Raw genomic sequence first — 14,601 nt, 5'->3', positions numbered from 1 at the left:
GTACTATATTGGGTATGAGATCTTAGGACCAAAACAAACAAACAAAAATATAGCACCGCAGATTTATGGACAGGAAAGAGATAGTGAACGTCTTGCCCTACGTCCTCCTGGTTTGGGCATCCTGGAAAATTCCACTGAAAGCTAGATTAGATCATGTCTCCTAATTCTTTCCTTCAAGCTCCACAGAGATCTCCCCTATTTAAGGTTTTAATTATGTGTATCTTTAAAGATTGCTTCCCATTCAGATTTTTTTCTTTAAATAAATCATTATTCACCTTCTTATAGTTGCTCTTATTTTTGGATTTTGTACACTTTTTTTTTTCCACTAAGAAAGAAGACTATCAAAAAGAAGTTCTTTCTCTTCCTCTCTCTTTGTGTGTGCATGTCTCTCTCCTCCCTCCCTCCCCCCTTCCTTCCTAATAAAATTATCAAAGGTTCAGATGCACATTCAGGTCTTAATAGAATAAAAGGTTGTATGAATGAAAACAGATTTTAATGACCCAAAGTAAGGGAAAGCACTTTCTGAATCTCATCTATCTTTCCCCTGGCTCTTTCACCTCCTCCCACACTGCTTAGCATGTACGATCACAGGACCAACCGGAGAGATGGCTCCTCTGATTTCCATTCTTTATTGGAGTCCAGTTTTAGAGTCAGGAAGGAGAGATTGGTATGAGAACTCTTTCTTCAAAGAACAGGAGCCATAGTTGGCCTCTGGTATCTCCCTGGCCCATGCTAAGAATTTCCAGTGGAAAACGTCCCTAGAAGCCAATTGCTAATGGTATTATTCTTCACATCTACTCACCGTTCACAAGCACCATTCCCCTCCTGGGATCAAATTATTATTTCAAAATGGACTACGAGGCAATTACATGCAGAGCTCATCCAGCTACCTTTGCTAGAACGCAGGGAGGTGTAGAGCAGTGGAAGCATACCCAGTATTTTGAATTTTTTACAGCACCAAGTGTTTTGATCATATGCCCTATGACTGGACTGTGGGCCCAGCTACAGGCTTAAAGCAATGAAGCTTGTTTGATGGGAACCTGTAAAACTTAATGAGAACGTGGGGCTCTGAGCATCAAAGCAGGTGGGTGCCTCAGAAAGGCTTCAAGGGCCTGGGCAAAGACTCTTCTTACATATGCCCCATTTCTTAATAGTCTGGATGCTTTGCCTACCTTTCCCTAAGGGGGGATGGATAAATAAATAAATAAATAAATAAATAAATAAATAAATAAATAGCAGATCGGAATCTCTTTCAACCCACATGTTTTTCTTAGATTTTAGAAGTATTTTGTTTGTTGCTTTGTTTTGTTTTTGATCAGGGAGGTGGTGGTGGTTGGAAATTCTTATCTTTCCTACCTCTTGAGGATAAATCGCTCAGAGTGATACGTCAGAACCCCTTTGGCTAGAACACTTTTGAGAGTAGGATTTTAAGAGAGCTTTATAACCCAAATATGTATCTTTTGTACAGATAACCACTACCACAGCAAGGGTTTTAGCTTTTACATAAGTCTTATTGTAGGAAGGGACCTCAAAGCATACAAAGCTTCATCCCCGCACCCAACACATGAAACACCCGGTGCTCACAGAGGTTGAGTCAAATGTACCGGGTTACCCTTCGCACGTGCTGGTCAACTGTTAGAGATGTACAGTCCGAATGATGAAAAATTGCAGCCAGTTTCCTTCCTGCCTGCCTGCTTCCCACCACTTTTGCCCCTCACTCCTTTTAATTCTAATCTGAAGAATACTGGTTTGATTGCTTTGTTTTGGTGGAAACATGTAGATTGTTCTTGTTGTTCATATTTTTTTACTGTTTTTTCCTCCAAAACGCAACTCATCTTGATTCCACTTCTGGAACCCCTGGACTGTTTGGTGTTCCTGGTTCTTCTCTTGTCCCTAGACCAACCCTTCACATCTCTCCCTTGATCTGCTGTACTTTTTTTTTTTTCTTGGAGGCTTGGGGTCTTTTGATCATGCCTACTGACTTCTGGCCTATCACAGACCTTTCTAGAAGTCTCCGGGGCCGCTGGTAACAAACGGTAGCCTTTGTTAAAGTCCTTCCATCATTTGCATCGGTAACACCCTAAATTGTTAATAAAAATGCAGGCTCACTATTAAACCAGAAGCTGCGGAGACAGGGATCTGCAGTTTAATAAACTCTCAGGTGATTCTGACACACACAGCTCTCAGCCCCTGCAGCAGTCACACCTGCCATCATTTTATCCATTTCTCATCTCCCCCAATTTTCATCCAGCATCACTGTGGCCTGTCTTCAACGCACCCTTGCCTACACACACTGACTGACCTGGTTCCCTCAAACACAGTATCAGTTCTCTTACGGCCCTGCCCTTTCTCCAATTTTTCCTCTGTCTCAACTTTGCATCTCACATCTTGTTCACTTGGAGATACACTACTTTTCTTTCAAGGCCAAACTCACATATTAGCTCCATGAGAAACTTTTTTTTTTGGACATTTCTCATCCACTCTGCAAGTACCGTGTTCACTTAGAACGTAGCACAAACCTTTGTTACAGGACTTATCTCACTTGAGTGTAATTACAATAAATCTACTCAAGGGTTATGGAGCACCAACTATGCCCTAAGTGCCGCCACTAAAGAAATAAAACCCACAGTTCATGCTACCAAGAAAATCATCCCCCAGCTCTTTCCAGGCAGAGTCTTTATCTGAACCACAGAACGCAATAACCATTTTCTCAATTCTCTCAGGGATGATAGTAACTAGCACTATTACGTACAATGACTGTCTTAGGGCATTTGGGCTTCACCTTCTTGAGAAACCCTAGGTGATCAAACACTGGTCAGTTATAGTCGCAATAAGTGCTATGACAGAGATAAGCCCAAGGTGAGAACGGAGAAGGAGAATAACAACACCTAATAACGTGTTTGTTTCCCTTGTATCGTGTCTTAATCTTTTTCTATCCTCACTTAGCATCTAGCACAGGCTCATCTTATGGCGGTCCTTTGATACATATTTTTAAGGAAAAGCATTGGAATTCATCATTATGGTTATGTGTTTTTGGAATCTAGCCAAGGCAATGCAAATCATATTTGTAAACCCAGCATTGACTCAGTGCCTGAGACACATCTGGCGCTCAGTGAGGACTTGGTGAATAAAGGAAAAAAAAATTAGAAGGGTTGTTACTCAAGGATCCTAAGTACTACTTAAAGAAAAAGTCATATGAATGTAAAAAATCTGCCCTATTACTTAAACTACATTTCTGGGTACCTCGCTTTAAATTTAATTGCTTCCTGTGTTATATGTATTTCAAAGACAAAAAGAAAGAGTTTATTAAACATGCCAAGTAAAGTTGTATGAAGTGAAAAAAGGCTGCATTTCCCTGGGTGGAAGGTGGGGGTAAGTGGTGGTATTTTTAGTGTTATTCTATATTTAATAAAGCCAAGTAAATTTAATTTGAATATATTTTCAAGAACAAATAGCCTCCAATTACAAACTGGGTTTAGGAGAAAATAGGGAAATATACAAAATGCCATAAAATTCTGGTGTCTTAAAGAAATTTTCAGGGGTCTGTGATACCTCCTTCTTCTATTAAAAGGTCTGCAGTCACCTTGCTTCAGACAGACCTGTCTTTCTATAAGCATCACACTGCACACTCTTCCTGAGATAATGGTCTTCTCATTTACGTCCATTAAAGGCATCTCTGTTCGTTTAATGTTTAGAAAAGTGCCATACTTCTTAGCTGCCTCTAGGGGGCTCTTATTAAAATTCATGCTGCAGAAGCAGCGTTTCTCCAAATGGTTCCTTAATGACTCAAATCCCCAGCTGTCTAATTTATACCCAAGGAAGAGTTTACCTCCTTTAGGGCATAACCCATTATATTACAAAGTTGTTAAAATGTAAATAAATACATAGAAATCTGTTTAAGTTAGCAAATTGTGGTAAGGTAAAATAATCCTATATAAACCATGGCCTAAAAAAATATAGAGAGTATATATGGAATGCAGCATAAGAATATTACCATGCAAAAATGAAAATTAACCCAAGTAAACCTGCACACAGTAATTTTCAGCATTAAGGGGAAAAATTCTGCTATGAAAGCAGTACTCTAAAAATGAAATAAAGGTTAAGAGACCTAGTTTAAAATTGTTACTAAAACACGCAGGAATTTTACTTTAATGGTCATGGGCTTAGTTCCAACTATTTCAGAAGCAAAAGCTTATTGCTTGGATAGTAAATATGACTCATCCCAAGACTGTATTCACCCCTAAATTTAAAGTGTTGGCCCTGTGTGTGTCCAGGTGGCTTCTCTGCCCTGCGTGTAATCAGGTCCTGATGTCCATCTCTGAAAAGAAGGTTGAGCCCATACAAAGCCTTGGAGAGAACTGAGCCTGGGGGAGTTTCCATGGGATCAGAGCACTTTGAGATGCTGAGGCTCTGGCTGTAAGATTCAGAACCACTAGTAAGCTACTAGGTTGTACATTGTCTTATATTTTAAGATCTTTAAAATTCAGAGCTGAGTGGCAGCTGAGATGCATACTAGCCTAGGTTAATTGGCAGTGCTTAGTGATTTTAACATAATTGTGCATCTTATAGTCAATGATGGCAATAAAATATGGTAGTTGAGGTGCTCTAGCTCAGTGATTTTCAAACTTTAATTTGCATAGGAAATCACCTGGGGATCTTATTAAACTGTAGCTTCTGATTTAGCAGATCTGGGGAGGAGCATGAGGTTTTTCATCTAATAAGCTCCCAGGTGATGTTGATGCTGCTGGGTCACAGGCCACACCTTGAGGATAAATCCCTAAGGGGGGGGTAAGAGTGGTTGGTGGGCTTTATTTCTTTTTAAATCACCTAAAAACTGCAGCTTTTAGTTGCATACTATTGTTTAGAAGTTATACTATATAAATTCTATGTAATGTTATATAAATATGTTGGTTAATACATAATCAAATAATTATTAAATAATAACTAAAGGTAAAGATAGTGAAGGATTGATGTCCATCTTTGGTGACCATAGCTTTTTGCCTGGGGACACTGGGGAAGAAAATCTTAATTTACTCTTTCAAACGTTTAAGTCTCCCGTCTGAGGCTCTGCTCTGTCTACAGGTGGTAGACGCAGGCAAGGGTACAGCAACTGCTTTTGAAAAGTAATGTTAACTGAAATCTGATGATGATACTATCTTTAAGAGGTAAAAAAAAAAATGTATCTGAACTATAAAAATTACGTGACTCTTCTCAATTCTTAATAAGATACCCATGTTTTTCTTTAAAAAATCAGAGTTTCTCAATTATCTTTACTAATTTCTGATGCAGAAGGTGACTATTTTATAATTTAGGAGAACAAACAAGGAAAGCACACTGGGCTGAGAATCAATGAACAGAGGTTTTCTGAATTATTTCATGTATTAGTGATGTGGCCTTAATGATACTAAAAATAATTTGTGATTCCCAAGTTAATTCCATTTCCTCACAAAGCTGTTAGGATAGTTAAATGAAATAACTTTTAAAGTGAGATACTTTGTGTCAAATCTCATAAATTCATCAGCAATCAGGAAAATCCTCATACATTGTAGGATCCAGGGCAAAGTGAAAATAAGGGGCTCCTTGTTCAAAAGTTACTAAGAATCTCAACATGGAAACAGTAAGATACTAAACCAAGAATACATGTGGGCCCTGGGTGCCTACATAGGTCATGTGTCCATGAAGTATATATAGGTTGTATGTTCTTTTTGCGATATAATTGTAGCTAATACTAATTATTGAAATATTACAGTATACCAGGCACTATGCTAAGTGTTTTAATTATGTAGTTCACTTAATCCTTTAGAAAGAAGAAAATTGAAGCACAAAAACATTAAGTACCTTTTCTCAGGTTATACAACGACAGGAGAGTCAAGATTTGAACCCAGGTCTGTCTGTTTCCAAAGCCATTCATCTTAGGCAATTTAAAGTAATATCAATCTATAACCACTTACTGTCATCCCCACTGGATTTTATTTACAAACTTAGGCTCAGAAAAAATATATTTGAAAGGCAATTCAATTATTAAGACCTTGATTAGATGACCTGCATCAACCCAATTATCTGATATCCTGGTACTTCGTATGGAGCCTGGTAGATAGGACATAGTCATATAATACACAGGGAAATAAACTGAACCCTGAGAGTCACCAATTTCTTTGTGCACAGAATATTTACTCAACAAAGACAAAAATCTCATTTTCCTATTATTTAAAATCACATGCTTCTGAATGATACCAGAATTATTTTCATTTTAAAGTAATTAATTTGTTTTAAATGTGTTTCAATAGTGACAATACTCTTGAAAAAGACTAATTACTGTGCACAGGAATAATTTTCTTCTAAATATAGCACTTGATCCAACGAACTAAAGTATATAGAGTATATCATTTCATAATAGAAATTCAGATGAAATCCAAGATTTTCACTTTGTTTTGGATGGATTTCATATTTTTAAAATACGGCTCAAACTTGGTAAGTACAAACCTGCACTTACATGGAATTTTTCCTTTTCTTTATAATGTGTTTTCTGATCCTTTATAGTCATTTTATCTTTCCTATTCTTTTCCAGTTCTGAGAGTGGGGCAAAAACCCATTATAGAGCTGAGCAAAGAGAGACAGATAGGATAACTTGGATTACTTTGTCACCTTCTCTTTGAAGTGGTATTGATTTCCTCTGGCAGAATTAACCACAGCTTCTGCTGTATTTCTAGAGCACTTTTTGATACCTTATTTAAAGAACTTGTAATTACCTATTTCCTTGTCAGGCTCTTCTTCCAGATTCCTAAGCCCATTGTCTTATTATTCTATGTGTCCCCAGTGTCTAGTACTGAGCCTGGCACATAGCGGGTATTGATTAATGTTGACTCATTGAACGTACCCATGCAAGTGTTAATTATAAGCAAATGGAACAATTTAAACAAGATACTCTAGTGGATGCTGAAATTAAGAGGAGACATTCAGTCTTAGGCATTATTCATCACTGCTTTCTGCTGGGCTAGAAAATGTCATCTTCTATAAAATGTATCAAGTCCCCAGAATTAAAATGTCATTGAACCCCCTACCAAACAATGTTATGCTAGCTTGATATTTGAAAGCACTACAATCCGTTATGCCAACTGCTGATATAGTTCCAGGCTATGGGGGCTTCTGCCAAAAATGATGGGAAATAAAAATCTGTGGGTCCCCTGGAAGAGAAGCTGCTATGTCCAAAAAGCTGAATTCCAGGCAAGGACTCACCAGATGCTTTGTAAACTAAAGAGCTGAATTCCACTTCCTTGGGGACCTGAGCAGATGGGACTCCCTGAACCCAGTCTCAAAGAGTGTCTATGGCAGAATGCCTGGTTTCTGCCCCAATTGCTTGTCTCACTTGTCCCCAAGGCTACAGTGTACAGAGAGAAACTTAGCCTTAGCAGTGTATGAAGCCAATACTTCAGAGAAGTCTACAAAGTACTTACAAATGTGTTTTCTGTGTATCCCTGTATATATGGTCAGCTACAGAGTACAGAAACTTATGACAAGCATTTTTACCTTATTTACCCCCTTAGAGGAGGAAAGGTATGTAGGCTGCTAAAGGAAAGAAGAGGCTCATGGAGATAACATCTCAGTACCAGTTAGAACAGTGGGAGAAATAATCCCACTGGAAGCTCTTGCATAACTGGGCATCCAGGATTTTTTTTCCTGTTCCTTCCCTTCCCTCTTTGACACAATCTTTAATGTCCTAGCAATCTAGGCTCTATTGTTGTGTTTTTCCCTTTCCCCTCAAGGTTCTTATAAAATTCATTCCATCTGGGGCCCCCAGGTGGCTCAGTTGGTTAGGTGGCTGACTCTTGATTTCGGCACAGGTCATGATCTCAAGGTCCTGGGATCAAGCCCCTTGTCAGGCTCTGTGCTCAGTGAGGAGTCTGCTTGAGGATTCTGCAAGAGTCCTCTCTGCCCCACAGCCCCTCCTGCTTGCTCACTCTCTCTAAAATAAATAAACCTTTTTAAAAAGTTCATTTCATCTAATTGGACTTTAATAAAAATATTGAGAACAAGGAATGGGAAGCAAGTAGAGGAAGCAACTTAGAACAGCAGTTGAAGGCAAAGATTCTGTGGTCAGACTGTTCAGGTTCAGATCTTGGCGCCGCTACTTAGTCATTGTTTTCTCCTAGTCAGTTACATAACTTCTCCTGTCTCATGTCCTCTGTCAGGTAGGAATAATACTCATGTGCAACTATTGTCATGCTCAGAGTATTACCTTTGAACATACAGGGCACTGAAAAAATGATAGTGCACCCCACTATGGGATTTAATAATAAGAGCTGTACTAAAGATAAAATGCCCTAAGTTCTCTCCCCCTCTCTCTCTCTCTCTCTCACACACACACACACACATTGTTCTTTTCTTCCATGACTCTCTTGCTGCTAAGCTTAAAATACTAAATATCAAATTATTTAACAGTTTCATTTATTTTTTTAAAGTAAATTATGTTTGCTGTGCTGCTGATGCCCCCAGCAAAAGCCTATTGGGTAATTCACTGGATGTTGTAGATATTACGTGAGAAATAGAAAATGACTAATACATTATCATTACTACTCTGGAATATACCTACTGCATTATCCTTTCAGTCATAGCTCTGACTTTTAATGTCCCTTTATATAGTGTCTAGTATAATCCTAGACACAGATACCACAGAGCTTATACCACTGGGGTTTATTTGGATGGTCTCATTGAGGTAATGCAGTCTAATCAGCATGAACACTCAGTTTACAGATGTAATATTAAGGTCATGTTCAACCTCACCACTCAGAGACATGTATTCTGCTGAGATTTCAAGAGTCCTCATTTGCAGGACTCTTGGGGATATTATTATCGGTAGTAGTATTAGTATTACCACTATTATTATTACCTCATATGGGTTCTTGAAAAGACACCTTTAAAAGGAAAAAGGGATTTCTGACTTAAAAAAAGCTGTGGTCTGCTATCCAGCAAATGAAATGAGGCAAAGGTAATTGACCTGTTTGCATTTTAGTGCTGACACTTTATTACAGTGGAAGAGATAAAACACATTTCAGTATTTCCAAGATCTGAAGAAATTAGACAGGGCCTAATGGCACATAAAGATTCGTCAAGTTCTTTGACATTCCCACAAATTCGATCTCATTTTCTTGTTACGGTTTTAAAGGCAAACGGCCATCTTCTGTGTTTTAAATTAGATGGAGAAAACTCATTTTCTCTCTAGACAAGAACCTCTGCCCAAAACACTGCAGGCCAATCTGCCTCCTTTCCAGTTGGACTAAACCAAGCTCTCTTATGTGTCACTAAGCCAAGACTCTGCCTCTCAAAAGTCAGCCCCACGCAAACAGGTGAGTCCTTGAGTTTCAGGAATCCTTCTCTATTTTCTGCAGCCTATTATTTTGAGGATCGTTAGCAAAACCTAATTTTAAATGGTTAGCTCAAGCGAGGACATTTTACCAAATATAGTTACGGTGTATTATCCCTAGTTATCTAATGATACGGTGAATAAAAAAATATTCAGATCTTAACGGGACACGTCTGTCCCAAGGAAATGCAAACTACAGTTCCCTTCCTGAGACAGTGAAGGAGGCCTGGGGAAAGGGCAGCGTAAACTGTCAAATGCCACCTACCGAGACACAGGCTGTGACAGGAAGAGAGCAAAGGCAGAAAGTATGGATAGGTATCAGGGACCCCAACATGGAAGAGTCTGGAGGAAATGAAAACCTGGGGAGAAATGTGTTGCATCATGACTCTGGAGCTCCTATGAGAAGGTCCTCTCACCTAGAGAAGTCCTCGCTCTTCCCAAATTGCATGATTTGCAGACATGGGCGAAGACCTCCTTACCCTCCAAAGTTCCGGCTAGGTCAAATTTCTACAAGAGGTCACAAAGCTTTCTCTTGAAAACTCAGGAAGTAACTAAAAATGCAAATTTTGCCATGGATTTTCTTACATGTAAATGACAGGCACTCTAGTCTTCCCTGAGCAGTGAGGGAAATAAGAACAGGACACCTGAGGACACACATTTGCCAAGCTGGTTCTACCACAGAAGGGTTTAAATTGGGAAGCCTTCACTATTGTCCAAAAGAAGAAAGATAGGAATTAAGGGGTATTTGCACAAAGGATATTTTGTACCTCTTTCCCAGTGTTGACGCTGGTACCCCGTGGGAATTACAGAGCTGCCACTGCAAATGGCAGAGAAGACCATAAGAAATATGGTTGATAGGAATCAACTATTTTTTTTAACAGGGTGGGGGGAGGGATGCTTACATAAGAGGATATTTTCTGAATTTCATCCACCTCATAGCATCTTCCAAATTTTTAGTGCTAAAAGTTTCTCAGTGTAATTAAAGGCTGAGTTGATCTAATTAGGTTGATGAAATTTTCAGGAGGGATTTAATTCCCCCTAGCATTTCACTATTTTCTTTTTTTCTAGAATCCCTCCTTAGGCTTATCCCGAAAGACTTAGTGGCGACATTTTAAATTGTCTCACACAGGCAGTGTCTCCACTCAAATAACTAATTGTAAAACTTCCAGCAGGTACATATGGCTAAAAACAAACTTCAAATAAAAGATTCTAGGTTGTTTTATTGAAGTCAATCCTTTCCTCCCTCTTCACTTTCATTTCCCTACCAATAAACTATGTTAAATAATCTTCACTGCAGGAGGGAAATAGGTGTTTCAAAGCATTTTGGAGGTACAAAGAGACTAAGAAATGCATAATAGCACGAGTAGATTCTGAGGCAAGATTAATGAGGGAGTGGCATGACCCTTCCTTGTAAGTCATTTCTACAGAAGCCTTCACCGTGAAAATATTGGGACAGAAGCACATATTAGTGGGATTTTCATCTCTATTAGAAGATTTAAAAAAAATCTCTAATGAGCACCTTAGGAATCAACTGTGATACTTTTATACGGAAAAATGCTTTCCCAAGTAGCTTAAGGTGAATGGGCAGGGCGGTAGGTGTCCTCAGACAGACCCCAAGCACCTCACTCTGATGTGATTTATCTTTCTGCAGGCTCCTCCAAGCCCTCGCCTGTTGCAGCAGTCACTCAAAAACTGCTTGCTAGAAAAATTAAATTTAACTAAAATGATCAATAATTCTTAAGCAACATATATTTTCAGCTTTTACTCAATGTTATAAAAAATGCAAAGAATATAAACAAGTGTTTCTGCCAAAGCATGATTAGTATCGCTTTTGTAAAAACTGGATTTACAAAGCATATTTTTAAAGACCTATCATCCTCCAGGAATTTCATAGATGTGGGCTATATAATGGTAATTTATTATTTACAATTTTTCCCTTTAACTTTTCTTAAATTTGTATCCTTGAAAGTCATTTTCAGTGAGCTTGAACATTTCTCTAAAGACTTTTTGATTTATTTATGATGAAAACTTAAATAATTAAAAAAAAAACTACTTTGATTGCCTTATTATAAATTTCTGGCCATTCAAGTTTCCCTCTTTTTTAAAAACAAACTCAGGTTAGGTTTTGCCAAATTATGTTAAACTAATTTTACTTTATTTTGAAATTTGATAATCACTAAAATATAATAACACTTTTTTTTTAAAGATTTTATTTATTTATGTGACAGAGAACAACCAGCGAGAGAGGCAACACAGCAGGGGAGTGGGAGAGGAATAAACAGGCTCCCAGCAGAGGAGCCGGATGTGGCACTCGATCCCAGAATGCCGGGATCACGCCCTGAGCCAAAGGCAGACACCCAATGGCTGCGCTACCCAGGCGCCCCATAATAACACTTTTCTTAACAAGTGTTCGTTGCTCTGCGTGCAAGCCAAGTCTCATTTCAAATAGGCATTATCAAATACCATACAGGGAAAGCCCTGTTTCTAATGAACATCAGGTTTTGGGTTGTTTCATCATGTTGAGTAATGTCTTTTTTTTTTTTTTCACTCTAATCTTTAATATTTATTTATTTATTTATTTATTTACTTGTTTTTGAGAGAGGAAGAGCACGAGTGGGGAGGGGCAGAGGGAGAGAGAGAATCCTAAGCAGGTTCCACGCCCAGTACAGAGCCTGACCTCTGGCTTGATCTCATGACCTTGAGGTCCTGACCTGAGCTGAAATCAAGAGTTGGATACTCAGCTGACTGAGCCACCCAGGCGCCCCTACACTTTAATCTTTAAAGAATGAACGTGAGAATTAGTGAGAATGGTAGGCCATCTCTACTTTTGACTTCAGGCCACTTCTATTTTATCTGACAGTATTGTGTGTTCTATTCCTGTTACCCCTTCACTGCTCTTGGGTAGGTCAGATAACTTCTCTAGGTCTGTTTCTCCATTTCCAAAATAAGGAGACTGGACTTGGAGAATGACTTCCAGGATCCTTCTTAATCTAACACTCCAAAATTGCTTCTATGATTTCAGGCATGGCGTTGCTAGTATCTCCCCCAGGATTGGTCATCCTAAAAGGGATTACGTAACAGACTGAAAAACAAATTGTTATGAGCCATAAATGAAACCATAATTAAGGTTTTAGACATGCAATGTGCTTCAGGGCAGAAAACTTATGGAAGCTTAAGGAAGGCTTCTATGGGCTTAGTGTTAAGAGAAGTGGTGAGAAGGAAGATGGGCATGTTCCTCTCTTTTCAGTAACTCTGCCGAGCTCATGTACCTGAAATGAGGTGATTTAACTCCAAATCTATGACACTGTCACAATTTCATTTCAGAAGTAGGAAGAGTAGGGCATTCCAAATAAGTAGTAATTCAGACATGGACAGAAACAACGACCCATCCAAAAGCCCCCCAAGTCAGGTATGTTCTGATTTACAGGGTGATTGTGCCTGTACGTTTGCAACCTCTGCTGTGTCAGGAGGAAATAAAGTGAGGGAGATAACATGTCAAAACAAAACAAAACCAAACCACAAAACCCCCCAAAAAACAACAAAAAAACAAAACAAAAAACCTGGCAGCATTTGCTCCACACACATGCCCCGGGCTGTGGGAGAGAGAGACAAGGGAGATGCTAATCAATAAAAAGGAGCGATATCAATCCAAAACCTGTAGAGATAATGACACAGTGAACCTGCATTGTATAGGCTCAGTAGGGGCTAATTGAATGTCACAGGGAAGACCAATTGGCTTGTCTGTGCTATAGTGATTTTTTGTGATTGAAAAACCAAATAAAAATAGATGAGTTCTAAAATGTGTCTACTACTCATTAACATTTAAACGTTACAGCGTTAACTTGACACACAGTTTAATCGGAAACTGTCATTTCTGATCACGGCAATCCACAGCAGCTTCTTACACTCAAAAAGTTGTCCTGCCATGCTGAACTGTCAGAAGACGATGAGGTTCAGCCGACCCTCTGTGCTCACTGCCGGAAAGCTCATGGTCTTACTGGATAGCCGGCAGAGCTCTGTAGCTACAGTCGTGTTCCTGCTAGAGATTCTTAGATCCCCTTCCTCTTCCTAGCCCACAGCAGGACTGACTGACCATAAATGAAGCAGAGCCTAGGGACTGACTGTAGGCCGGCCTGTTCACAGTGAACGTGAGGACATGGGATGGGTGGGTGGCAGTGTGGTTCTGTGCCCGCCCCCCTTCACAATTCCCTTTACCAGAAGGGGATTTTAGGCATCTTACCATGAAATCTAGTTTTTGGTTTTTTTTAGTTTAGTTTTGTTTTTTTTTTAACCATTTCTCCCTTGTCTCAAACACCTTCTCTATCCCCTGCCTATCTAAACCATGGCCATCCATCGAGATTCTCACCTTCTTACTCTTCTCTGCATCTTCTTTTCTACTAGATCTCACTCATTTCATTCACTTGGACTCCAAAGGGTATAACTCTGTCACACAATCTAATACCTCATTCCTCACAGTCTATTAGACTTTTCTAAGAGCTGTTTCAGTTTGTAAGCAACTTGAGGGTTCGCACAGTCTTCCATGGCAGGGACCCTAACAAACGTTTCTGCTGGGACACTGTATATTACGGCAGTTAAGAGCACAACAGACTCTGATACTGGATTTCTTTGATTAAGCTCTAGGCTTTAATAGTTGTTAGCTGTGAGACTTGCTTAAGAAACTTACCTGCTCCCAAACCTGAGACCTTGCCTGAAAAAATGCAGACAATAAAATGACTACCTATACCAAGGAGATCCCTGTAAAGCATTAGGATAGCATCAGGCACAAAATAAGAGTTCAAAAAAATGCCAGTGCTATTATTATAATAATGAAAATAATAATTATTTTATTATGCCCACAGAGCTTAGCAAAGTCCTGGGTTATACTACATATTTATAAAGGGTGAACGTTACTCTCTGGGAGGCAGTCTATCCCTCCCACCACAAAGTATGGTTAAAAATTCAACTTTTCTAGAACTGCATCTCCTTGTATTTGTTAAAATGAACATTTTCAAATTCCTCTTGGGATCCTTCTATATCCAGCCACTATTGCACCATGCAGTATGTTCGTATATGTGGAGGAGAGGTTAAGGGTATGGAAAGCAGTGGCTGTTTTTCACCATTGCTTACCTGAATCAAGTTATATGATTGGAATATTTTCTTTAGAATAAACCAAAGTATGTAAGTGCTTACCAATAGCACCATGGCTAATCACTCATAAATTCAGTGATTAAACTTTACAT

At 39.0% G+C, this 14,601-nt stretch overlaps 1 protein-coding gene across 1 annotated transcript in view; it reads right to left on the bottom strand.

Annotated features, from left to right (window-relative positions):
• Nucleotides 1–14,601, bottom strand: part of NRXN1 (neurexin 1) — a 1,086,056-nt gene that overhangs the window by 655,068 nt on the left and 416,387 nt on the right.

Source organism: Ursus maritimus, unplaced genomic scaffold (genome assembly GCF_017311325.1).
Source record: "Ursus maritimus isolate PB19 unplaced genomic scaffold, ASM1731132v1 scaffold_6, whole genome shotgun sequence".
NCBI classification, from domain to species: domain Eukaryota; kingdom Metazoa; phylum Chordata; class Mammalia; order Carnivora; family Ursidae; genus Ursus; species Ursus maritimus.
The sequence above is the reverse complement of the archived record's forward strand: the minus strand, read 5'-3'. Positions and strand labels throughout refer to the sequence as shown.